The following is a 24,744-nucleotide window of genomic DNA, read 5'->3' as shown; positions in this document are numbered from 1 at the left end:
TTTGAAATATGCAAAACAGAATTATTCAGGAGGGCATTTTTACAAAGGCGACAGGGCCATATTCTAATGGAATTTTTTTCAGGAAGAGGCTTTAATAAAGGGAAAGGAACGGTGAACTATAGTACTCTGTATAGATACTATCTGTTGCTGTATGTGTTATTCTGCTATGTAACTTCTGCATCATTTAAACACATCAAGTTGATAATTATGCTTTCTTTCAGTTTTCCACAATCCTGATCCTATTACATTGCTTATTGGGTCCCCCATTCTGTTGATAGCATTGACTTACACTCTATAATCCACCTTGAGCCTGAGGGAGAAAGGAGGACAGTAAATAGCCTAAACAAATAAAGGCCTTGAGTCATCAGACCGCCACTCCTTGCCCTTCACCACCTTTAAGGTGCTCAGAAAATCCTCGGCCTCAAGTGAGCCTCCTGTATGCAGGGAAGGCTCTTCGTGCCGGAGGAAAGCACCTTTCCTGGGAGAACCAATGCAAGGGCACCAAGCCCAAGAGTAGTCAGCCCTATCAGCATCCTGTCCAGAGCACCACATTGGTCAGCAGTATCAGGAACAGCTCCAAATGTGCAGCTGAAGCATACACCAGTTGTGCTCATCACCCATACTGCATATTTTTGGCAGCTGAAATAACTTCCTGCCCCTCCTTCTCAGACAAGGCACAACTGGGGAAACAGCATCATAAAGCCGCAGGGTTCATCTGCAATACCTTTCTGGCCCACCTTGGCAGCCAGGCAAAGCACGGACAGGAGGACACTGTTGTCCGGCGTGGGAGTCTGGGCCACGTTCACCAGGGCCTGCAGAAGTGCTTCGCTGCCTCCTTTGCTAATCATGTAGTGAATCCTCCGGGCTGTCCCTAGGCACAGAAGCAAATGAAAAAAATGGCTGAGAAGACTTTTCAGTACTCAAACGCAAACCCCTTAAAACCCTGCCATAAACAGCCCTGCCTCTTAACAAATCAGTGCTGCTTTATGCATGACAATTTGTGTTCAGGCCTACCAGTAAAAAATATAACCTGTGCTAGGGATAAGAGACTTCCCCGGACTCCGTTTCATCATAATTCCTCTTCTTATCTACGGCCGAGTTCAGACTGGCAATTTGAAGCGCTAGGGAGTCATGGCAAAGAAAACCCGGAATAGACCTGGAACAGCTTGGTTGCGGTATTCCTGTTCACACCGCAGTGAATGAAGCGGGAGGATACCGCGGAGGAAGCGCAAGGGAGCGTTCACACTGTTGGGCCACCCTAGTGGCCTATTAGCAGCTGTTTCCGTGCTGGGTTGCATGTGCCCATGCGCATGGGTGCATGGGTGCATGGGCACAGCAGCAAATACGCTAGGATTGCACAGGCGCCAATGGCGCCTGCCCGCGGACACAGCCGTTGCGTATTATCAATGACTGTGGGTTGTTCCAGCCTTAGCAGCGCTTGTGTTCACACTCAGGGAACCGGAATCAACGCGCTCTATGCACGGTTTGCTACTACTTTCACCTGGTATCTTTTAAACTCGGGAGGGAAGCGGCACAAGACGGCTTGAGTATGGCTGGGGGACGCCTGAAACATGTGGCTGTGTGATCCCGCCCCTTTAATCTGCTACTGAAACATTTGCTTGCCGGGCCAAACTGCCAGTCTGAATGCCGTAACACTTGACTCTTTGTGATTTCATTATTGGGGGGGGGGGTTGTTTTGCCTGAAAATACATATGAAGGCAACACCCTGAGGGCGCTAAGGTTCTTTGACTTGTGTGGCTAGCCAATACACCACACAGTGAGATAGAATATCCAGGCAGTAAAGGGTAGAAAAAAGTTTTATTCTAATAAGGGACACCATACAGCCAAAAATTCAGCTCAGATGTCCAGTGAGTAACAGCAGGGATCTGACTTATATGCTTTTCTTGCTCCTCCCAACTTTACATCATTGTTGACATCATTTGCACATGCTCAGTTTAAGTTTCTTTGGCTTAACAGTCATTTATCAAGTGTTTGACAAACGCTACCTGGTTGCATTTCAGCCTTACAATATGAGTGTTCGTCTCATTAAAAATGACTAATGCTTCTTACTGGCTTTTCTCCCAGACTTGCTTCACCTTTGAATGAACTTTTAGGCTGAGTTCATTCTCAATATAAAATCTAGCTGTTCCTATTACAAAAATAGTTTCTCTACATTATTTCATGCATATATGTGTATAAAAGCACTTTTAAAGCATTTGGGACTTGGCTTGACAGTAGCATATGTGAAAGGGATCTAGGTGTTCTGGTTCATCACAAGCTAAACATGAGCCTGCAGGGCAATGTGGCTGTGAAGAAAGCTAATGCAATCTTAGGATGCATTAACAGAAGCATTGTGTCCAGATCAAGGGAGGTGGTAGTTCCGCTCTATTCTGCTATGGTCAGGCCTCACCTGGAGTACTGTGTCCAGTTTTGGGCACCACATTTTAGGAAGGATGTTGACAAGCTCGAGCGTGTCCAGAAGAGGGCAACCAGGATGGTGAGAGGGTTGGAATCCAAGTCTTATAAGGAAAGGCTGAAAGAGCTGGGTATGTTTAGCCTGGGAAAGAGAAGGCTTAAGAGGGGACATGATTGCAGTCTTCAAATATTCGAAGGGCTGTCATGTAGAAGATGGAGCAGATCTATTCTCTCTTGCTCCAGATTGCAAGACTAGATCTAATGGGTGGAAATTACAAGGGAGTCGTTACTGGCTAAATATCAGGAGAAACTTCCTAACTGTAAGAGTGGTTGAGCAGTGGAACTGTTTGCCTTGGGAGGTGGTGGATGCTCCTTCGCTGGACGTTTTCAAGCGGAGGCTGGACGACCATCTTTCTGGTATGTTGTAGGTATCTAGGGCTACCTTTCGGCTCTGCTCCTGCAAAGTGCAGGGGGTTGGACTAGATGGCCTTCAAGGTACCTTCCAACTCTAACATTCTATGATTCTGTAAGCTTATTATCACCAAGGGTATACAAAATATGTAGAATATGGAAACATATATCATTACAATGACATTCTAAAGAATTAAACCCTTTACATGTATTCTTTTAATGTTTCCAAGTAGTCTATGGCATAAAACTTTTATAGATATCTTGAATCCATCTACTATTCTTCATTTTAATCCATCAGAAGATTTTTGCTGAATTTTATGAAGTATTAAATCTAAATTAAAGTTTCTGGTTTTGTAAAATATGCTGATTTACTTTGGCCAGTAGGGGTCCTTCTTCTGTAACATAAGTTCTGCATGCTTAATTGGCCTCTTAATGACACAATCCATGATTAATAGATCCTACCTCATTAGCTTTTGGAACTGTCTTTGGCCATTTCCCAACCTTTGCTTGTTAGCTGTTTGCCAGTCTTAAGCACAGTTCCTTATTAAAGAATTAAGAATTTAACTAGTTTTCTCTTTTTATATAAACATTCAGAAATATTTTATGCCATAAGCTTTCATTCTCAGCCATAAACAAAATATAAAGTTTGTGTATTACTTTTTTAAACGCACACCAAGTCAGAAGAGGGGATTTACAATTACCCTCTCATTCACCCCAATTAGGCTTTTTGACCAATTATTGAATACTTTTCACTGGGCATCACTTGCCAGCTCAGTTCATAAAATGTATAACTATTTCTCTATGTAAGCAAACAAACAATCCCTTTTTGCCTTAAAATAATAAGCTGCTAAAAGGCAGATATATTTACATTGCTTATAGATTCCAATAGTTCAATATTTATATGTTAAAGCATTTTAAACTGAAAAAGAAAAGTTTAGTTTGATTTTTTTTCTTATTTAAAGTTAAACCATTATAGTTCCTTTTGAAGTAGAGAGCTTGAACATAGATCACTATGACAGCTCATTAGGTGGTGAATGGTGGTGAAAAGTACAGTCTTAATTAAAAAGTTTAATGATGTAAGAACACCTGCTTGTTAGAAAATTCCTCTTCTGTCAATTAAATTGGATATAAAACACCTGTTTCTACAGTTCTGCTTAGTGGTTAACAATTTGCCGGCTTATTTTTGGGAAATCCCCAAATTCCTCTTCCAGAGGCTTTGAACTTCTGTGCTTCCTCTACACATATTTTACTTCATTATTTGAGATGATATTTCATACCTGCTTGGCTGAACGAACCCTGCAGTTGTAGGATGGGATGGAACCACCTTTTCCACTCATGAAAAAGATAGGAGAGGTCCCGTTTGATAGCCAGTGAGTGTAGTGGCTGGAATGTTGGACTAGAATCTGGGAGACCCAGGTTCAAATCCCCACTCTGCCGTGGAAGCTTGCTGGGTGACCTTGAGCCGGTCACACACGTTCAGCCTAACCCAGCTCAAAGGGTTGTGGTATGGACAAAATGGAGGAGAGGAGAATGATGTAAGCTGCTTTGGGACTCCCATGTAGAGAAAGGCTGAGTATAAATGAAGTAAATGAATAAATTTGATCGTTCAGAGATACAGACTGCGGTAAAGCAGAGAATTTGGTGACATTCAGCAAAACCTCTGTCTAGATTTCACCCATACATTGTTCCTCAAGGCTATATGTTGGGGGGGGCTCTTTGGGGTGTGGGCATCAGAGGTCATTTCGGGGGGGAACGCGGGGGATCGCAGTTCCCCCGGGTGAGGTGCAGGGGGCAGGGCACACGATGAAGCCCTGCCCCCTGCTTCCGGACGCCCTGCTTCCAGCCCTCATTCAACCAGGAGGAGGTAGGAGAAGAGGGAGGGTAAGTTGCTTCCTCCCCGCCTCTCCCCACCCCTGCCTGCCTGGGGCCAGGGAGGGCCTTCGCGGGGCTTCCTTGCACTCCCGCCGGCCTTGCAGGTCCACCGCCGGGCCCCTGATGTCAGGGGGTGTGGCATATGCTAATGAGTTATGCTAATGAGTTCCCCTAGCTCTTTTTCTACAAAATGACCCCTGGTGGGCATGATAAACTGGTCTCTGAGCTCATCTGCCCCTCCCTAGGCTACACTGACACTGAGGTTCTACATAGTCTTAGAAATAGTTACATTGAACAAATATATATTCAATGATCCTTTCCCAGGCAGCAAAACTAGAGGAGCAAAGAAAGTCTCATCAGATCTCTTTCCGGATGCTCAGCCAGCAGGTGAACAGATCAAATTGGCCACAGAAATTCAGTAGTATATAGCTTCATCCCTAATCTCAGCACAGTGCAAAGACATATTTGCAACTCACGTATGATGCAAAATAAAAATTAAGTACTTCTTCACATGAGTTACAGAATTCACTGCCTTAACACTAAGGGTCCCAACTTAGATGGCTTCGAAAGGCAATATGCCTGGACAGCCTCCCAATACTTAAAAAAAAACCCCAAAAATTGAAAAGTTAAATTGGAGGTTGCAATCTGGAATCGAAGAGAATTTCCTTAGCCCTGTTCTTTCTTGCTAGTTTTCCTACATAAAATGCCATCCTATTTATCCAAGATAACGAAAAAGGCAATCCCTCAAAAAAGTACAGCAGCACAAAATGGAGGGGGGACCTCCTGTCCTGCACTCCGCAGGCTGGTCCAGTCAGGTCTCCTCAGGAACAGTGCCCTCAGTTCTATGTAGCACAGAGATGCCAGCTACCCCAGGCAGAGGTCTCCCAACACCAGGTCCCACTACCCTGCTGCCAATCAGCTGGCAGGGGACTTAACAGGAAAGAGAGGAAGGCCCAGGCCATGTCGCCCAATGTGGCGATGTCACTTCTGATGTTCACAGAAAGTGATGTCATCACACAGGCAATATCCAGGTGCCACTCTGGTATTTGGGGAAAACTCTCTTGTAGAAGCTATTTTTAACATAGAGTTCTTGCCCAAATACCAGAGCATTGCCAGAACATAACAGTTTGATGATGTTTCTTTCTGTGTTCACTGGAAGTGACATCACCACATCACCTGGGCCTTCCTTTCTCTCCTAGTAAGTCTCCCCCATCCCCCACCAGTTGCCAGGAGGGTAGGGTTGCCAAGTCGGGTGTTGCGCCACAGCGGGGGACTCCTGGCTGGCGCCGGGAGCGCCATAGAGTTTTCCCTCGGATGACCGTGGCCCCGCCCCCAGCATGCCAGGTGTGGTCGTGTCACTTCTCCCCGGGGCCGGCAGTGGGGAACGGGCCTCTGGGGCGGGGGGTTCCGCGCCCCCCCAGAGGGACTTGGCAAGCCTACAGGAGGGACCTGGCAATCCTAATGTAGCGAAACTTGAGAGGGTCAACATGAAGTAGCACCCAGGCCCTGGAACTGAAGAAAAGGAGCTGGCGCACAGGCTTGCACCTAGTGGACCGGTTGATCCAGGAAGGCAACCTCCCAAGCCTCAAACTAAATAGGCTAGGAAGTTAATCAGGATCAGCTGCACTGCTAGCAAGTATTGTGCTCCTGCGGCTTTTCTATGCTTTGGCCAGGATCTTGGGAGGAAGAGGCCCAGCAGCTGACTCGGAGGCCAGTGGAGATGCTTCCCTTACAGGTATTAAAGGGGGCTAAACAAATCCATGGCAGAAAGCTCTGACAATGGCCACTCAAGACGATGGCCAAGGAGGAACTCCATCTAAAGATATACTTAGTGTTGGGAACCACATACTGGGAAGGGCTGGGGGGTTGCCCTATTTGGGGGCTTCCTGGCTGACCAGCGTTGGGAACTGGATACTAGATGGGACAGACATTGGTCAAATCTTGTAGGGCTCCTTGCCAGTTATATTCTTATAAGGGTAAATGGCCTCCCAGCAAAAGTTGCCAGTTCACATAAGCAGAACTTTCTCACAGTCAGTCCCATCCTGCCTGTGAGCTATAGGGTTGCCAGACCCACGGTCCAGGTGGGGATTCCCCCGATTTTTGGGGCTTCTGCCCACTGGTGGCCAGCTGGCTTGTGGGGAAGCCCCTCCCCCAAACAGGGACATCGCACGCAGGGCCGGCCCCAGCTTATTTTGCACCCTAGGCGAGGATCCCTTCTGGCGCCTCCCCCCCACGCGTCCACCAATTTTCAAAAATAAATTCATTTTAGGAAGAATGGAAAACACAAATAATCAAGAAACTCCCAGAGTACGGGGCCGGGTGCAGCTTGGCGCCCCTAAGGACCGGCCCGCTCTAGGCGATCGCCTAGTTCACCTAGTGAGTGAGCCGGCCCTGATCGCACGGCGACATCCCCAACATGATGACATCATGCAGATGTGACGTCATCATGTCGGGATGTCACACAACAACGCTCTGCTTTTTGGGAAAAACACTACACATTTAGGCCAAAAATGCCATAGAGTTTGCCCAAAATGCAGAGTGCTGCTAGGCAATGTCCCCGAAATGATGATGTCACTTCCGTGTGATGTCATTGCATCAGGGATGTTGCCTGACATCCCTATCCACCCCCTGAACGCCCCCCAAGTCCCCCTGGCAACCCCACTGTGAGCTCTTCATACACCCCATATGGGAATGCCTTCAATGTAGTAATTTGTGTTGAGTTACAATAGGGCTGCCACATGGGATCAATAGGGCAAACCCCAGGGAGACTGGGGCGGGGGGTGGAGATTTACCTACACAACATCCTGCAGTGCTGCACTGACACTTCTGGTTGCATAATCAATTCTATAAGCACTTTAATTGTAATAATATGATTTTTTTATCTTGTTTGTATCTGGTTTTATATGTTTAATGTATCTCGACACATAGTGCCGCTAAATGTAAGCCGCCCTAAGCCCGTTCGCGGGGAGGGAGAGATAGAAATCCAATTTAAATAATAATAATAATCAGGGGATGTTCTACCAGAAACTTTATGATAAAAATCACAGAGTTTTAGGGGAATCCTAGAACATCCCATGACCCAGTGACATCATTTCTGATTAGTCAGAAATGACATTGCAGCATCATAGGTCACTGTTTCACCCCACCCCACTGCCCTAAGAAGCAGAGGAGCCAAAGGTGGGAGACAGCATTCATAAGTTACAATCAATCCCTTGTCATTCAGAAAGGCCCATAATACTGCCCAGTCCCAGAAGGCATTCAGTGGCAGCTAATTGGGAGCTAGACTGTGTTTTAACTACATTTTTTTTAATTGTGTTTGTGCGCTTATTTCAACTTGCTAGATACTTCTGTTTTTCCTGGCAGCCGTTGCTGTTCCGTTGACTACCTCGACTTTGCAAACACAAGGTGGGGTATATACATTACTGAATTAATTGTCATTTGAATTGAGGCAAGTCAGTGGGACACTACTTGTTTTCACGTGAAAAGCTTTGCTTCTTCTACTTACCCACCGAGAGAAGATCAGTAAGAATGCTCAATATATTCAGAATCACGTCCCTGTCATAGGAGCTCTGCAATGCAAACAGATTTTGCCATCAATGTTACATTGCAAATACATTTGAGTAGAAAAAGCTGTGCAAAGGGATTTCTCCCCCCCCCCCCCCCCCCGGTTATAAATCCTTTGGGTGCCATGTGGTGGGAGCTTCACAATATAAAGGAAATGATGACTCTCCTCAAAAAGTGCCTGTATTGACCCTGATCATGAAATACACGATCCTGATTCAGAGTCTTGGGAAGACACCACTGCTGCCAAACCTCACTGAGCATTTCTGCTATAAGCTCTGAGTGACAGATAAAGACTGAGGCAGTAGTCAAACACAAGACAGGATCCTTTCATGCTGGATGAAAGTACTTAGTTGCCCGCATTATGGATTACGAAGTATCTCCTGCCCTGCCCTTTCAATAGGCTCAGGAGAGCTAACAGCACAGGTTAAACTTTTATTTTGATTTACTTCATTTATACCCCCATCTTTTCCCCTAGTGGGGATCAAAAGCAGCTTACATCATTCTCCACTCCTCCGTTTTATCTTTACAACAGCCTTATGAGGCAGGTAATGTTGAGAGTGTTACTGAACCAAGGTCATTCAGCAAGCTTCCATGACAAAGCAGGGATTCGAACTCTGACCACTAAGTAATGCCAGCTCAAGTCTCAACATCACAGAAAATAAAGATACTCCATTAAAAAAAAAATCAGTTAAAAGCAGTCAATGTCAACAGCTCTCCCCAGCCGTTTGATCCATAGGTCATCTGTCTCACCATTAACAACAATTCAGTCTAACCACTATCTACAGAAAGCTTTCTGGAATAGCTGGCCCCGGTCACATGGGCCGGATATCGCAGGAGGAGGCGTGGCTAATTGCCCCGGAGGAAACTAACGCTTGGCCGCCCAAGCACACGTCCCGGTAGAGGTCCCGTGGTTAGGGGGGGAGATCCTGCAGCACGGGTATCCTGCAGCGCGGCACAGAAGCCGTGCTGCGCGATCGCACTAGCAATCGCTCTTTGTGCGCATGCGCTGTTGGGCGCTGTTGCGCAACCTGCGGAGACTTGGGAAACCAAAAAAACCCTTGTGTGCGACGAACAGCGGCGGGCGCCGGATGCCACGTAAATCCACCAGAAACGCGATCAGACCCCAGCCCTTGCCCCGCGGAGGTACTAGTTTTTTACTCCGCATCTTCAGCGGGAAGCCTCGGGTTAGCCACGGGAGCTCTACGCTTCCCAGATGTTGCGGTGTGATCACGCCCGGAAAATCCGCCAACCATCCGTATCGTCAGTGTGGCAAATGCTCCGTGTGACCGCAGCCACAGTGTAGAAGATTTACAGAGAGCTAGAAAGGGAGGGATCTGACATAGAGCATCATGAACATATGAAGATGCCATCTGCTACGTTAGACCACTGGTTTACCAAGGTCAGAATTATCTACTCTGACTGGCAGTGGCTCTCCGGGGTTCCAGGTACAGGTCATTCACATCACCTGCTACCTGATCTTTTAAAATAGAGATGCTGGGATTTAACCGGGGACCTTCTGCATGCAAAACAGAGCCCCATCCTAGATCAATTAACCCTGAATGAAAACCAGTTTGTGCAACTAATTGGCTTGTAGATGGACACTTCCATTCACAAAACCTGTCTGAGAAAGTTTAGATTGTAATAAACTGAAGTTGCTTCCTACTATACCACTAAATACCTTTCAGACTGAATTTTCCCCTACCAAAAATCCAGTGAAGGTAAAGGTTTCATGCGGCACTAGGGTCTCGAACTGCCAAGCTACCAGCCTTCCAGTCTGTAGCTCAGTGTCTTAACCTCTGAGCCACTGCAGCCCTTCACAAATCTGGACAATGATGCTAAAATGGTAGTGCCATCCTAAGCACACTTGTTAAGACCCTTCTGAACTCATTGACTTGGTAGGGCTTAACTGTTTAGGATTAGAACAAAGTTTGAGTCCAGTGGCACCTTTAAGACTAACGAAATTTTATAACAACAACAACATGGATTGGTAACTTCCATTTCATTATAACTGAAGAAGTGTGCATGCACACGAAAGATTATATCGAGAATAAAACTTTGTTGGTCTTAAAGGTGCCCCACTGGGCTCAGACTTTGTTCTGCTGCTTCAGACCAACACGGCTCCCCATCGGAATCTGACTGACAGATCTGTACAGGGCCAGCTCTCTTGTTTTCCCCCACAGGTCACACACTTGGGTGTAGGATCCTCAGCGATCTGGTGCCATCACTATTTGTATGAATGGCTTAGGCAACACACAATCCAATCCGCTAAAATAAACAGTCAAGTGTAACAGGAACATAAATCAATGGAGACTTTATTGCTGAAATACTATTTGTATGAATGGCTTAGGCAACACACCATCCAATCCGCTAAAATAAACAGTCCAAGTGTAACAGGAACATAAATCAATGAAGACTTTATTGCTGAAATGTAACCGTGAAATCCATCTAACTGAGTTAGAAAAAGGACACAGTGCAGCCCTCAGGCTTAGGAAGTGGCCAGTCAAAAAGATGCCATCTTCCGTCTTCCTTTCCCCCAGGCGACTGCGTTCCCTGCGTGCCAAGTCAGGGAACAAAGAACTTTGTCAAAGAATCGGTCCAGATTAGTTACAGCACTTAATTATCACCGTTACAGACTATCCACACATACCTGACATGCTGGAAGCCCCATGTGCAATACGGAGCATCTCCAGTTAACAAAGGACAGTAGCAGAGCTGGCTGAGAAAGGCCACTGCATGAACCAATGGTCTGAGCTCATATGAACACACATGAAGTTCCCTTCTACGGAGCTGAGCCACTGATCTATCAAGACCAATACGGTCTACCCTGACCGGCAGTGGCTCTCCAGGGTTCCAGACAGAGGCCTTTCATGACGCCCACTGACAGATCCTTGCAGCTGGAGATGCTGAGGATTGAACCAAGGACCTTTTGCTCCACCGCTGAGCCACAGCCCCTCCCTGAGCAAGGCACCTCTATTGTCTGAACATTTTAAAGTATGACAAAGCTTTACAAACTCTCAGAAGGTAGAATTTTATGTTGCAGGATAAAGTCTGAGTTCTCAAATCCGCATTTGCCCCGTAACACGAATGCTTGGGGGAATATGCAAGGCAGTATCAGCATGTGGGGCGGGGGGTTATACTCCCTTTGCCCACTGATTACTTGCTACAGATGCTCCCACCTGACTGTTTATAGACCATCCTTCCCACGGTGTACTCTAAGCCTGGCAGGGAAAAGAAACATTAAGCACATGAGAGAATCCCTGCTGGATCTGAGCAGTGATTCATCTAGTTCAGCATCTTCTTTTAGTCTGTGGCCAATCACAGGAGGGCCAACAAACAAGGTACAGAAAGCAAGGTCTCCCCCAATCAGGTGAGACCTGGAGGTCAGCTGGAATTACAACATGTCTCTAAAGTACATAGATAAAATACATTCCTCTGAGAAAATTGCTACTTTGGAGGGTGAAAAGTACTGGGTTCGATGCATGGAGAGGCGGACTACGACATGCTGACAAGTCACGTTTATTCAGTACAACACAAGACAAAGAACTGGCCAGCAAGGGCCAACTATATACACCCACCCCAGACAGCTACAGTCCTACTGAAGGGTTTGAATCTCCCGCCAAATTCCTATTGGTGGACTAAAAGGTGGACTAGGATCCTTGGCCCCTATTGTGTTAGGAGCCAAGCTAGGGGACTCAGGACATAGACTTCTAGTGGTGGTCCACAGACACAACACCTCTCCTCCCATAGTTCAAAACCAGCCTAAGTTACATAGTCCTGCAACTAGACTGGCGGTTGGCTATCACGCAGGGAATGCCGGGGTGCCGGAACAGGGTTGTCCTGGAATGGTGCTGGTCCGTCAGCCTGGGTACTCTGCAATGGCAACAGCAACTCCCCCTCTGGCTCCGAAATAGCAGGTGGCGCTTCTTCTCATGGGGCCTTGATGGGCGAAGGCAGCTGCTTCCCTACTCCTGCTTCAGGGGTGGTGCTGTCTAGCCCCTCAGGCCTCGCTGGACCATCTCCCATCGGAAGCTGGCGCCGTCTCAACTGGTCCACATGTTTCCTTGGGAGTTGGCTGTCCTCCGTGGACACCTCATCGGACACTGGACCCGTCAGTCGGATGACCCGGTCTGCCAGCCACGGGGGCCCCTTCCCAAAGTTCCTAATGAAGACAGGGTCTTCCATGAAGAATCCCTGGGGGGCTTCCCTCTGTTCAGACAACTTCCACGACTCAGGTGCCCTGTCGGGGTGTAGCCGGTCCAACAGAATGGTGGACCGCCAGCCCATCAGGAGCTCGGCTGGACAGCGACCATTGACAGGGTTGGGAGTCGTCTGCTGGGTCAGAAGGAAACGGGCCAGCCGGAATTCCCAGTCCCCTTCCGTGATCCGGCAGAGGGCTTCTTTCACTGTCCTCACCATACGCTCTGCCTGTCCATTGGTTGCCGGGTGGAAAGGAGCAGACCTCACGTGCCTGATTAGATTTCTCCAGAGGAACTCCTGGAATTCTTCCAATGTGAATGCCGCCCCATTGTTAGAGACGATTGGGTTGCAAATATTCGGCACAGTGCACGGATGATGGCTTTCGTGGACATAGTGGTGATGGGGCTGATCTCCAACCATTTGGAGTATGAGTCCACAGTTACTAAGAAGAGCAGCCCTTGGTAACTCTTCTTAGTAACTGTGGACTTACAGCCCTTGGAAGCAGGAGAGGATTGCTTCTGGTATGGCGTGGTGAGCGGGCGCTTTTCAGGATGCTCCCGAATTGCCCAATTCCCTTTTGCTCTTTTAGGAGCCTCCCAGAGAATGGGTGTGCTCCGCAGGACCTCCCGGAGAAAGGGCTGGTAGCAGGGGGCTTTGTTTCGGTCACTTCCACATACGGCAAATGTGGGGGTTGTTCGTTACTGCCCTGAAGCAGGAGCGACTGCTGGAGTAAGGCATGGGTGCCATGTTTTACCTAGCCACGACCATCTGTTTTATCCACATTGGGATTTATAATTTACTATGCAGTAGCACAAAAAAGGAGGAGAAGAGAATGTGAGTACGTGTATCTCTATTTGTAACTTGGAAAAGAAAAAAAAATGGAAACATTTTCGGTAAAAAATACCCCAGGCTGTATATATCCAAAATGGAGATGAAGAGCGGCCAGAAAGAGAAGGGGTGAAGTAACTGATTGAGTGTTTCTTTTTTCTTGGGGTAAAATTATGCTGTTGGCAAGGATTTGTGACTGATAGAACGGACCAAGATATGTGTGTGAAACGGACACTCTAATTTGAATAAATGAAGTGGAAAGATAAAGTGTAGTAAAATAGAAATGGAGCTGCGAAAGACAACAGAGGAGGAGATTGATGAAAATGCCGACATTGGAGAATTGTCTATAGAACAACCCAGCGATTCGAAAGGTAAATACAAGTAGATAAATGCGTACCTGCCCTAGGCAGCAGGGGGAAACCCACCTCCTGGTTCCGGGCCAGGAGTGTTGGCAGCGGCAACGGAGACGGTAGCGGTAACTACAATGGCAGCGGCAGCGGAGTTCCTGACCGGACCTGACGAAGGCGGAGCCACGGTGGTGCGAGCGCAGGACGGCGCAGCACGGCAGGAGCTGGAAGGACGCAAGCCGGAAGCTGCAGCCGGAGGGCGGTCGCACACGAAGGAAAAACATCGAGCCGCCTGAGGTGGTGCCGGTCAGCCGAGGACGCCAGCATACCCCACCAGAAAAGAAGAGAGAACGCGCCGCAAACAAGGGTGTCAGTAGGGAAGTCCCCCCCCTAAAAATCTGTGGCCCTAGGTAGGTTAACTACTGCGACTATACCAGTAGCAGTACATTGTAAACCGCTCTGAGACCCATTAGGGGTCATGGGCGGTATATAAATGCAATGTAAATAAAATAAATAAATAAATACTGATGGAAGAGGTGCAAAAAGGTATTGTGGAAGCTTTTTGGGGAAAAAACAGCGTGTGTACTTAACTTTGGAAAATGAGGAAGAGTTGCTGCAGAGTAGGCAGAATGTTGTAGAGGACCAGGATCACAAACAAGAGACGGTGCTTTTTGATATACAACTCTTATTTACAACAAGTGTGGAAAATGTTAATAAACAAATGAGTAACCAAAAAGAGCCAAAAAGATCTCATTACTTTAAGACAGATTGGACAAAAAGAGATCCTCAAAAACGTCTTACAAAAGAAATGAGAAAAAGGGCAAAAAAGAGAACAAGACAAAACCGCACCAAAGAGACTTGACCATTTAAAGACAGAACTGACAAAAAGGGACTTTCAAAAACTTTCAACTAAAGAGATGAGAACTCCGGCAAAAAAGAAAATAAGAAGCAGTGTATGGAAATTTAATAGAGACAACAAGAATTTGAAACTAATCCTGTTGATATCTGGAAGGGGATGCATTAAAATAAAATTTGATATACATAAATGGAATAGACATTTGATTATGGTTGTAAAGAAAAGAAAATTACAGATTTCCAGGGGGAAAATTAAGATATATGACTCAAAGGCATTGATAAATGAGCTATTTACTTTTTTTGTTCCTGTTTGTGTATATTTATATCTTTTTTTTTCCTTGTTAGCTACCAAAAATTTTGTTGTTCTTTTTTTTCTCTTTTCTTTAGTGTAGCAATAGAGGATTTATTATTTGACTAAAATGAAAAAAAATACAAAGTATGGGTGACTATATAGAGGTAAATTGGATGCTGAAGTAGATAGTATTGTAAGGGAACCTTTAGTGGTTAAGCTGTTTCTAAAACAGGATAGACAAGAAAATAGGCTCCCTTTGTGATAATATCTTTAGTAAGAAATAAGCGGTTTGAAGGTTATGGTATATTTCTTAAAATGGTAAACACCTTACTTAGAGACACTAATGGTAAACGTGAATTGTTAAGTATAAGAAGTAATGTGGACTAAGGAATTTCTAAGACAGGATAGACAAGTAAGCTGGTTTCCTTGGTGTTAACTTGACCAACAATAAATAACCTGTTTGAAATAACTGAAAGGTTATGATACATCTTTAAAACTGTAAAAATCAATGTCAACTATGAATCTCTATTTGTAAAAGTAATACGAACAATCCACAAATTTAATTGTTAAAAGCTTGTTAGAAATGAAATACACGTACAACTGAAAGTAGTTATAATTGCTATAATTGTAATGTTAAAAGAAAGAAAAAGTGTATTTTTTGCGGATGTGTTATGTATGGAATATATGGTTGTAAGTTTATGCAATTTTTGTTTGGAAATTAATAAAAAAGAAAAGAAGGAGGAGGAGGAGGAGGAGCCGCCCTTGGAAAGGGCCGGCAAAGTCTATGTGAAGCCGGGACCACGGCTTGTGGGTTGACTCCCAGAACTGGGTAGGGGCATTTGGCGGATTCAGACTTACAGGTTTGGAATCTCTGCACCCAGGCTTCAATTTCCCCGTCGATCCCTGGCCACCAGACGTAACTTCTGGCCAGGGCCTTCATCCGGATGATTCCTGGGTGGACCTTGTGTAACGCGGTGACGACATGGTGACACAGGGCATTGAGGACGACAACTCTGTCTCCCCAGAGAAGACACCCCTTGTGGGTCAATAGTTAATCTTTCTGGGTCGCGAAGGCTGTAAACTCCGGGCCCGCAGGGGCCACGGGCCACCCCCTCACCACCCAGCCTAAGACCTGGGAGATGATAGGGTTTGGGGCCAAGCAGCCAGCAACATCAGGGGCTGGTTGGGAAGGTCTTCAATGAGGAGGATCCGATGCACAGGAGCCACGTCGGCCTTGACGTCAGGAAGTGGCAGCCGGCTGAGGGCGTCGGTGTGCCCCATTGCCTTGCCCGGGTGGTGTTTCAGACGATACTGATAGCCTGTGAGGAACAGGGACCAGTGGAGGACCTGCGGGGAGAGGACCTGCGGGGTCTGCTTGTCGGCAGTGAAGAGCCCGAGGAGCAGTCGATGATCCATCACGATGGTGAAGGACTGCCTGTACAGGAAGTCGTGAAACTTCTTGATGCCTGCGACGATCGCCAGGCCCTCGCGATCAATCTGCACGTACCATGTTTTCCCGAAAATAAGACACTGTCTTATATTTATTTTTTCTCAAGAAGACACACTAGGGTTTACACCACAGATGCATAGAAATCCTGCTAGGGCTTATTTTTTGGGTAGGTCTTATTTTCGAGGAAACAGGGTAGTTCCTCTCAGTGGCCAACAATGTCTGTGAGTAATAGACCACGGGGACCTCCCAGCCGTCTGGGAGCACGTGGCCCAATACCATGCCCACACTGTCGGGAGAAGCGTCGCAGGCCAGAACCATCAAAATGTGCCAGCACATCGTTGGCGATCAGGAGCCCTTTCAAGAGAGAGTCCATTAGGTACTGGAAGATCCCTGGGGCCACGCTCATCCCAAATTGCAACCACTTTACCTTGAACGCCCCACGGTGTGTGACTATGGTTTGGGCAGCGGTCATGGCTTCATCAACTGGTAATTGTTGGTACGCCTGGGCTAGGTCCAACTTGCCAAATATCTTCGCCCCCGCTAAAGTGGCCAACACGTGGCTTATGACTGGAACTGGGTACACATGGTCCTGCAGCACTTTATTCAGGGTACATTTATAATTCGCGCAGATGCGGATATCATCATTCGGCTTCACGGGAGTGACTATGGGGGTCTCCCATGCCACATGAGAGACAGGTTCCAGGACCCCTTACCCCACGAGGCAGTCCAGTTCTGCATCGATTTTCGGCCGTAGTGCGAATGGGGCACTGTGGAATCACATGTGGATGGGGGCCAACTTGGGGTCGAGTTGTAAGGACACTGTGGCCTCATCCAGAGTCTTTTGGGCCAGCAGATGCTGAGCCAGGTCCACCCTCCCCAGGTTCCACCACCAAATCTCCAGGAATTCCCGCACCTGGAGCTGGCAACCCTATTTTTAATTGCTGTGGAGGACTCTGTGGAGGACTCTGTGGGGGTGCAGAGGATCAAATACCCCTCCTGCTCCCCACTCCCCAGTTCTGTCCTATCAATGCCCATCCTCATTTCTGCATTTCATTTCCTAGGCAAATTTGCGTTTGGAAGCATCCATTTATCAAGGCAGCGTTTTGTTCCACACTGAATCCTTCAGAAATCTTCCGTTGTGATTGAAAAAACGTTTGGTGATGAGCAAGTCTGAAGGGAAGGGAAGAGGAAGCCTATCAGAAAAACAGTGTAACTTCAGCCTCCCAACAAGGAATCACATAGGTGGGATCAGCCAATCCCAGAATACATGGCAAGGAAGCTTCAGGCGACACATGAAGGCACTCTGCCGTTCCCCTCCTCCTACATAATTCCCTTTGCCAGTGTTGTGTTCTAACACCGTTGGCTCTTTCTGAGATTCTTGTACTATTCAAAGGCAGGCAGCAGATCAGAGCATCCCCAGATGTCAAGGCGGCCCCATCTGCATCTGAATGAAAATCACAAAAGGAACGGCAGGGCAAACACCAGGCAGCGGCTGCGTGTTCAGCACTAAATGCAGTCAAACATTGCCACAAAAGAACAGTCACAATTCATACATGCACTTTTCCTACTAGCGTTGCCTGTCTTCTGTCAGTACTCAGTGGAGGGGAGGTGCGTCACACAATACTTCCGGCTAAGGATCTGAAAGTAATATATTCATAAATCATAATATACAATAACAGAAAATAAGTAATATCAGAGGTCATTTCGGGGGGGATCGCGGGGGATCGCCATTCCCCCGGGTGAGGTGCAGGGGGGCGGGGCACATGACGAAGCCCCGCCCCCTGCTTCCGGCCGCCCCGCTTCCAGCCCTCATTCAGCCAGGAGGAGGCAGGAGAAGAGGGAGGGTAAGTTGCTTCCTCCCCGCCTCTCCCCACCCCTGCCTGCCTGGGGCCAGGGAGGGCCTTGGCGGGGCTTCCTCGCACTCCCGCTGGCCTTGCAGGTCCACCGCCGGGCCCCTGATGTCAGGGGGTGTGGCATATGCTAATGAGTTATGCTAATGAGTTCCCCTAGCTCTTTTTCTACGAAATGATCCCTGAGTAATATATAGAGAGAATGTAGATGGTGGTCTCCGGAATGGTGTGCCGTTTCGACAGTGATCTTCTTCTGAACAAGGGTGTGTACAAAAACTGTCTTTCAACAATTCATTTCTCTTGTGACGTATTGGAAATATACTGTTGATTCACTTCATCATGAGGCTATGCTTACAATGGGCTATAATTCCTGTTTTTGTACACACCCTTGTTCAGAAGAAGATCATTGTTGAAATGGCACACCATTCCGGAGACCACCGTCTACATTCACTATATATATTACTTATTTTCTGTTATTGTATATTATGATTTATGAATATATTACCAAGCGCTAAATTGTCACAGTTCTTTTTCCTTTTTTCATTGGTCTTATTACTGTGCCCATTCTTGTAACTATTAGGGATCTGAAAGTGACATTGCCCCATTGCACGATGATCTAGGATATTCCTGATCTCTATTGCTTTTTCCATAGAGACTGAGGGAAATCCTAGAGTATCATGCAATTGTAGTGATATTTTGTCAGTTTCTGTCCCCCAAATGCTCCTATACTGCTGTTGCAGCTGGGGCTGACAACCCTATTACCTACTTAACCCCTGGATTAAAAAAAAAATAACAATGGATATCTTTCCCACTGTGATGCTAAATGCACAATGAGAGAAATTGCTCTTTCCAGGCTGAAGGAAGGAGTGGAGAAAACAGGCGTCTTCTCTTTGTAAGACTAATGGCAGTACTGAACATTCATAATCCCAGACGACTTTTGTGAATGTTTCTAAACTGAGACTCATACATTAGTGATTGCAGACATTCCCAAAACTCTCAGTGTTCAGATGTGAATGTCAGTATTTACTATAGTTCCAACACTTGCTAGAACATTTACACCTCTTTGTGCATTGGCATATGCAAATGAGGATGGGCAAGTGTCCCATCACCCAAGAGAGATGTCCACCATACCAGCAAATCTATTTCAGCTTTGTAAAAGTAGGCCAGATAAACGCAATGGGACCTATTTAAAGGTGGTGAAAGCTGGATCTCAGGGCCTCCATGCAGACCTATAAAGTAACAACTTTAATCCTCCAAGAAGAGTCGTCACAGCTGAAAAGGATCGAGTAACCTTCATACTGTACATGGCATGTCTGCAGAAGCGCTTCCAGAACCAAGCATGAGGGTGACAATTTGTTGTTGTCTGGTTTTCAAATCTTGATAGACAATGAGCCCATTTCACAGATTTCAGAGGCTTGCACTCTACAGCCTTCTTTCTGCTTCAACCAATGCAGAAGGCCGTCTTTCCCCCCCCACACACAGAACGTGCATTCCTCTCACACTAGGTACTTCCACTCTCACAAAACTGTTAATCTTCATGGACCAAAAAGCATCTCGCTTGAGAAGAACATGTGCAGTGGAAGACTGTCTCTACAACAGTCCTACATAGTACAATGGAATAGTTCAGGAGACTGCTTTTAAGGGAATGGGATGGTAGTCCTTTGCAATGTTTTTTCTCTGTATCACCAGGGGTCATTTCCTGCAGGAGTGCACAGGAGCGGAGCTCCGGCAGTAAAGAGCCCGGGGGGTGGGCACATGCAACAAGCCCCACCCCCTGCTTCCAGCAGCCCTCAGTCAGAGCAAGAAGCAGCCAGGTAAGCTGCAGAGGCCCCCCTGGCCCCCTGGTCCAAAACAGTCCAGTGGCACCTTTAAGACCAAGTTTTATTCAGGTACAAGCTCTCCCTCCTCTGCGAGGACAGATCTACACGTCCCGTCCCCCGTCCCCCCAATAGCTAGCAATCCAAAGCAGTCCAGTGGAGCCTGAGCGGTGGCTGTTGCCTTCTGACACACTTCTGGTGATGTCCGGGGGTGTGGCATATGCAAATAAGTTATGCAAATGAGTTGTGCTAATGAGCTCCTGCACCTCTTTTTCTACGAAATGACCCCTGCGTGTCACCTTGATTTTACTGCATTATCTTCTAGCTTTGCTATCCAGTTTCAGCACTGTGGTATGTCCAGGGCTGGCTGAAGACAATAATGCTAGGAAATGAAGGCAGCAGGAAAAGAGGAAGACCCATGATGAGATGGAGTGATTGCATCAAGAAAAGCCACAGCCTTCAGTTTGCAAGACCTGAGCAAGGCTGTTAACACTTGAACGTTTTGAAGGTCATTAATTCATAGAGTTGCCATAAGTCAGAAGCCACTTGAGGGCACATAGCACACATACAGCTCTGCCCTGAGTCTCTAGCATAGACAGCTTTAAAAGGAGATTCAACAGATTCATGGAAGATAGGTCGGTCTACCGGTGGCTACTAGCCCTGGTGGCTAAAGGGAACCTCCACATTTAGAGGCAGTAAACATCTGAGAACCAGGGGCAGGAGGCAACCTCAGTGGAAGGCCTTGGCCTCTATGACGTTCTTGGCCCTCCATAATAATCCATTGGCTACTGTGTGAGACAGGATGGTGGACTAAATGGACTGCTGGTCTGATCCAGCAGTGCTCTTCTTATGTCCATGAGTAATTGCAGCTGTCGAGAACAGTATGCTAGCCTGCCAAATAGGGTTCCCAAGTCAGATCAGCGCTGGAGCGGGGGACTCCAGCGTTGCTCCGGGAGTGCGCGCGCGCGCCACAACCCCATCACCCGAAAGTGACACAACCACGCTGGGGCGGGGCCACGACCATCCGAGGGAAAACCATAGAGTGCCCGGCGTGGTCGTGTCACTTCCGGGTGATGTGCACGTCGCGTGCTTTGGGGGTGGGGTTCCCCCGTGGGGGCGGCAGGGAATGGGCCTCTGGGGCGGGGGTTTCCCCGCCCCCTGGGGGGACTTGGCAAGCCTACCGCCAAACATGTTCACTGCACAATTCACATCACCCCTAGTGGAGGGAAGGAGGACTCACTAGACTATTTGCATCTCATCCTATTTTGAAATTAGAATGTATCTGAGGTACCTAAAGGGGCCTCCTTGGAACCAGGGGCTACGGGCCAAACTGGAAGCTTCTGAGGGACAGAAGACGTATATGGGCCACTCCCTGCCAATCAATGTAGAGACATGGAAGATTTCATCCCCTGGGTTCAGAAGAAAGCTCACTGTTTTGTATAACTGCATTGTAAGTTTCTTTGTTCCCTTACAGATAACAGCAGAAATGAGGTTCAGCCGCCGGAAAGTTGCTGGGTCCTTTCTTATAAATTTAATTGCTTTTCTTCATTGTTCCCATTCTAGTAGTAGGTTTTGAGCTTTTTCTGTCTTGCTTTTGAACAAACTGACGCCTTTATGCAAGTTCCTCTCAACACCTCCAAGAATTGCTTTGTGACTTTTCCCCTCCCGTGTTCTTAATGCATTTCTAATCACCTAATTATTTCATTATGCAGAAGTTGTCATAAAACACATTATTGTGTAACTTTTTTAAAAAAGGTCTTTCATCGAATGGGAATATTGAGAGAATCAAGAAAATCCAAAAGAAATCAAAACACCTGATACACAGGAAGTGGCTTTTTCAACATTATCCTATTAACGCTTTTCACATTCCTTCAAAAATTAGAAAGCTTATTTTCTCTCAGGGGTAACCTTTTATTTCCTAATGGGTTACTTATCAGATTCTTTGCTTTTGAATTTGTTTTCATTATTCATTTCGTTTTCCTTGTAGTTAACGTGTTTTTGTTCTACGGCATTCTCTTTTCTTTAGCGCTTTTATGCTTCCATCATCCTGGTTCTTTTATATACCATTAACCTTTTTTTTAACAAGTACAATTTGAGGTCATTTTTAAAAATAACAACAACTTATCAGTGCGGGTCAGCCCAAATCCTACTGTGTTGATTCATAATTACTAAATGGCTGTACCTGTTTTTGTTTTTTTTAATGACCCCAGATTAACCTTCCCCACGTCCAATGTTTCATTCAGGTATCAAATTTGATCACTGTGATGCTTCAGACTTCGGTTATAAAAGGGCTGCAAAAAAAGAGGCTGCAAAGCTTGTTCCTAAGAACTTGACTTTGTACTTCAAAGCCTACTTTTTTGAAAGTCAAGTCCGCCTCTTCTTAATTAGAGATGCAACCAACATATGAGGCTGCCTTAGAACTTCAGACTTACCAAGTGCCCGCTTCTAACAGGGGACACCCCCTCCCTGCCATCGCGCTCACATCCCCACTGCTGCTGATGCCTGTGGTGAGCCTGGCTGGGTCCGGGTTTGGGGAGGCCCTGGGCAGACAGTGTCTGCCCACCACCAGGCCCCCCTGTGCCCCCTCCACCTGTCTGCCCCCATCTCCGTGTGAATCCTTCTTCCACTGGCAAGCCCTCCGTCGCCTGGTGCACGGGCCACTGGAGGCGGTGGGCCCCACTAGAGGCACTGAGCCCTGGCAGCAGCCACACACTCAGGGGACGCTGATGCTGGCCCTGCTGGTGAGAGAAGGGGGGGTGCATCTGCCCCGGAAGTGATGTGACTTCTAGGTTACACTCTAGGAATCCACCCATTTTTATTATCTTTTACTATAGTGCCCTCAGGAAGTGGCATCGCCTCCAGATCAGGTGCAGCCTCCCCCGGGCCCTGCCCTCGAGGTCTCCCCGGGGGTTGAGGACTGAAGCTTGGCAACCCTACTCTAACTACAGGCTATGCCAGTTCACAGGCCCACACAATGAGGAATTTCAGACAGACGGTATAATTCGGAAGAGGAACGGTTCTCAAACGGTTTCTGGTCTGTCATTTCAGACAGAACCGTTTTAGAACCGGTTCCCTACCGGAATATATTTGTAATTTCAGACACAAACGCTTCTGTCCCGTTTAGGAAACGGGGCTGAAGTGTTTTACCTGTCAACCACTTCCAAGTAGCCTTCAGTTTCCTCTCCTGGTTCCGATGTGCTTTTCCCCGTCGTTTTTCGCCCGCGCGAGCCATCTCCAGCTTTTTTTTTTGAACGTTCACTTTATAGCGTTATAGCGCTATAACGGAACAGCAGTATATCAACGCCATTGGAATGCCTGGAGTGTTTTGTTATAGTGCTATAGCGCTATAAAGCGAACGTTCAAAAAAAAAAGGCGAAGATCGCCCGTGCGGGCGATAAACGGCGGGGGAAAAGTGGGAAAATGTGCAGTCTGAAATGGCAAACCACTTCATATCCAGCTCTTTACCGGATGAGGAAAGCCATGTGTGAAATGGCAGCCCTATACCGGTTTACTCCATGATGGATCAAAAACGGCTTCAAAATGGGTTAAAAAGGGTAATGTGAAATTCCTCAATGAGATCTGCATTTCGAGTTGCATGATTAATCTCAGGGTCCCTGACTGGGCCTGATTTGGAAGAGGGCTACAGCCAATGAGGAGAAAGATGTTTTAGTATTTCCCCTCTCAGCACATATTTATTTGAAATGTTAATATCCCATCTTATATCCTTAGACTCTGGGAAGATAACAGCACAGCAACAAGTTGCCAAGGCACAAAAAACATAAGAGTCCCAATCAACAAAATAAAAACACATGGATTAAACCGGCTGAATCGGTTCACCCTCCCCTAGGGTTGCCAGGGTGGGAGTCCAGGGGTAGGGGGGTGACATAAGTGGGTCCCTTCAGTGACGGTGTGACATGACTTCCACAGAAAACAGGTAAGTGGCATCACACCCCTCTAGGAATCACTCGGTGCTCCATACCTTCCTAAATGCAGCCAGTTGAAGGTGCCCTTTGCATAGGGCTGCCAAGTCGCCCCGGGGGGCGGGGAAACCCCCACCCCAGAGGCCTGTTCCCCGACGTCGGGAAATCAGGCCCCCTGGGGAACCCCGCCCCGGCGTGCGCGTCAACAGGAAGTGACGCTATGATGCCGGGCACGCTGGGGGCGGGGCCACAGCCATACAAGGGGAAACACTCGCACCCATGTCTCTCCCCCCAATTACCAGGCTCAACCTGGCAACCCTATACATACAGTATTCTAAAGTAGTCCAGATATAAAGGGGAAACACATTTAGGGGGAGGATAAAAGATTAGGAGCAAAGTGTGGGCAAAGACATCCCTTAATACCTGATGTCATCACTGTTTGTTCTATTATTTACTTCATTCATGGTAGGGTTAGGATTAGAATGTGAGTCTCTCAGTTCCTTCTCCAAAGGTCTCCAGTGTTTTTCCTACAGGCACCATGGCACCTGCCAACGCCTTTTCTGGTGCCCTCCAAGTATTTTTAGGCAGTGGGTGAGGCCAAGTAGGGTTTTAGCACTGCAAGACTTCTGGTTGACTATCAGAGATTTGATTGTCTCTGCGAATTTTTAAAAAATATTGCTTTGGCAGCAGCTGTCACCGGAGCACAAGGATCTACACTGTGTTACTGAAGTGAAGCCACAGCAATCACCTTGTGGCTGGCTCTGCCTCCTGTGGCAGCCAATTTGTGGCAGGCATTTTGTTGCCGTGCCCACCATGCTGTGTCCGAATTCCAAATGTGCCTGCAGGCTGAAAAGGGCTGGGGAGCCCTGTCCCGGTCTGACACTCTAACCGCTATACCACTTAATTTCTCCTTTTTAGGCTGCCTG

The 24,744-nt window shown here is 47.1% G+C and overlaps 1 long non-coding RNA gene across 1 annotated transcript in view; it reads right to left on the bottom strand.

Moving 5' to 3' along the window:
* Positions 1-785: 785 nt before the first annotated feature.
* LOC107109524 overlaps positions 786-24,744 on the bottom strand; it is a 35,211-nt gene continuing 11,252 nt past the window's right edge. Inside the window, exons 2-3 of the long non-coding RNA XR_001482479.1 lie at positions 8,204-8,267; positions 786-871 (exon numbers count right to left, since the gene is read on the bottom strand). This is a non-coding gene — a long non-coding RNA (uncharacterized LOC107109524). The remainder of the gene's footprint in view (positions 872-8,203; positions 8,268-24,744) is intronic.

Source organism: Gekko japonicus, unplaced genomic scaffold, assembly GCF_001447785.1.
Source record: "Gekko japonicus isolate JY-2015 unplaced genomic scaffold, Gekko_japonicus_V1.1 scaffold744, whole genome shotgun sequence".
NCBI classification, from domain to species: Eukaryota; Metazoa; Chordata; class Lepidosauria; order Squamata; family Gekkonidae; genus Gekko; species Gekko japonicus.
The sequence above is the reverse complement of the archived record's forward strand: the minus strand, read 5'-3'. Positions and strand labels throughout refer to the sequence as shown.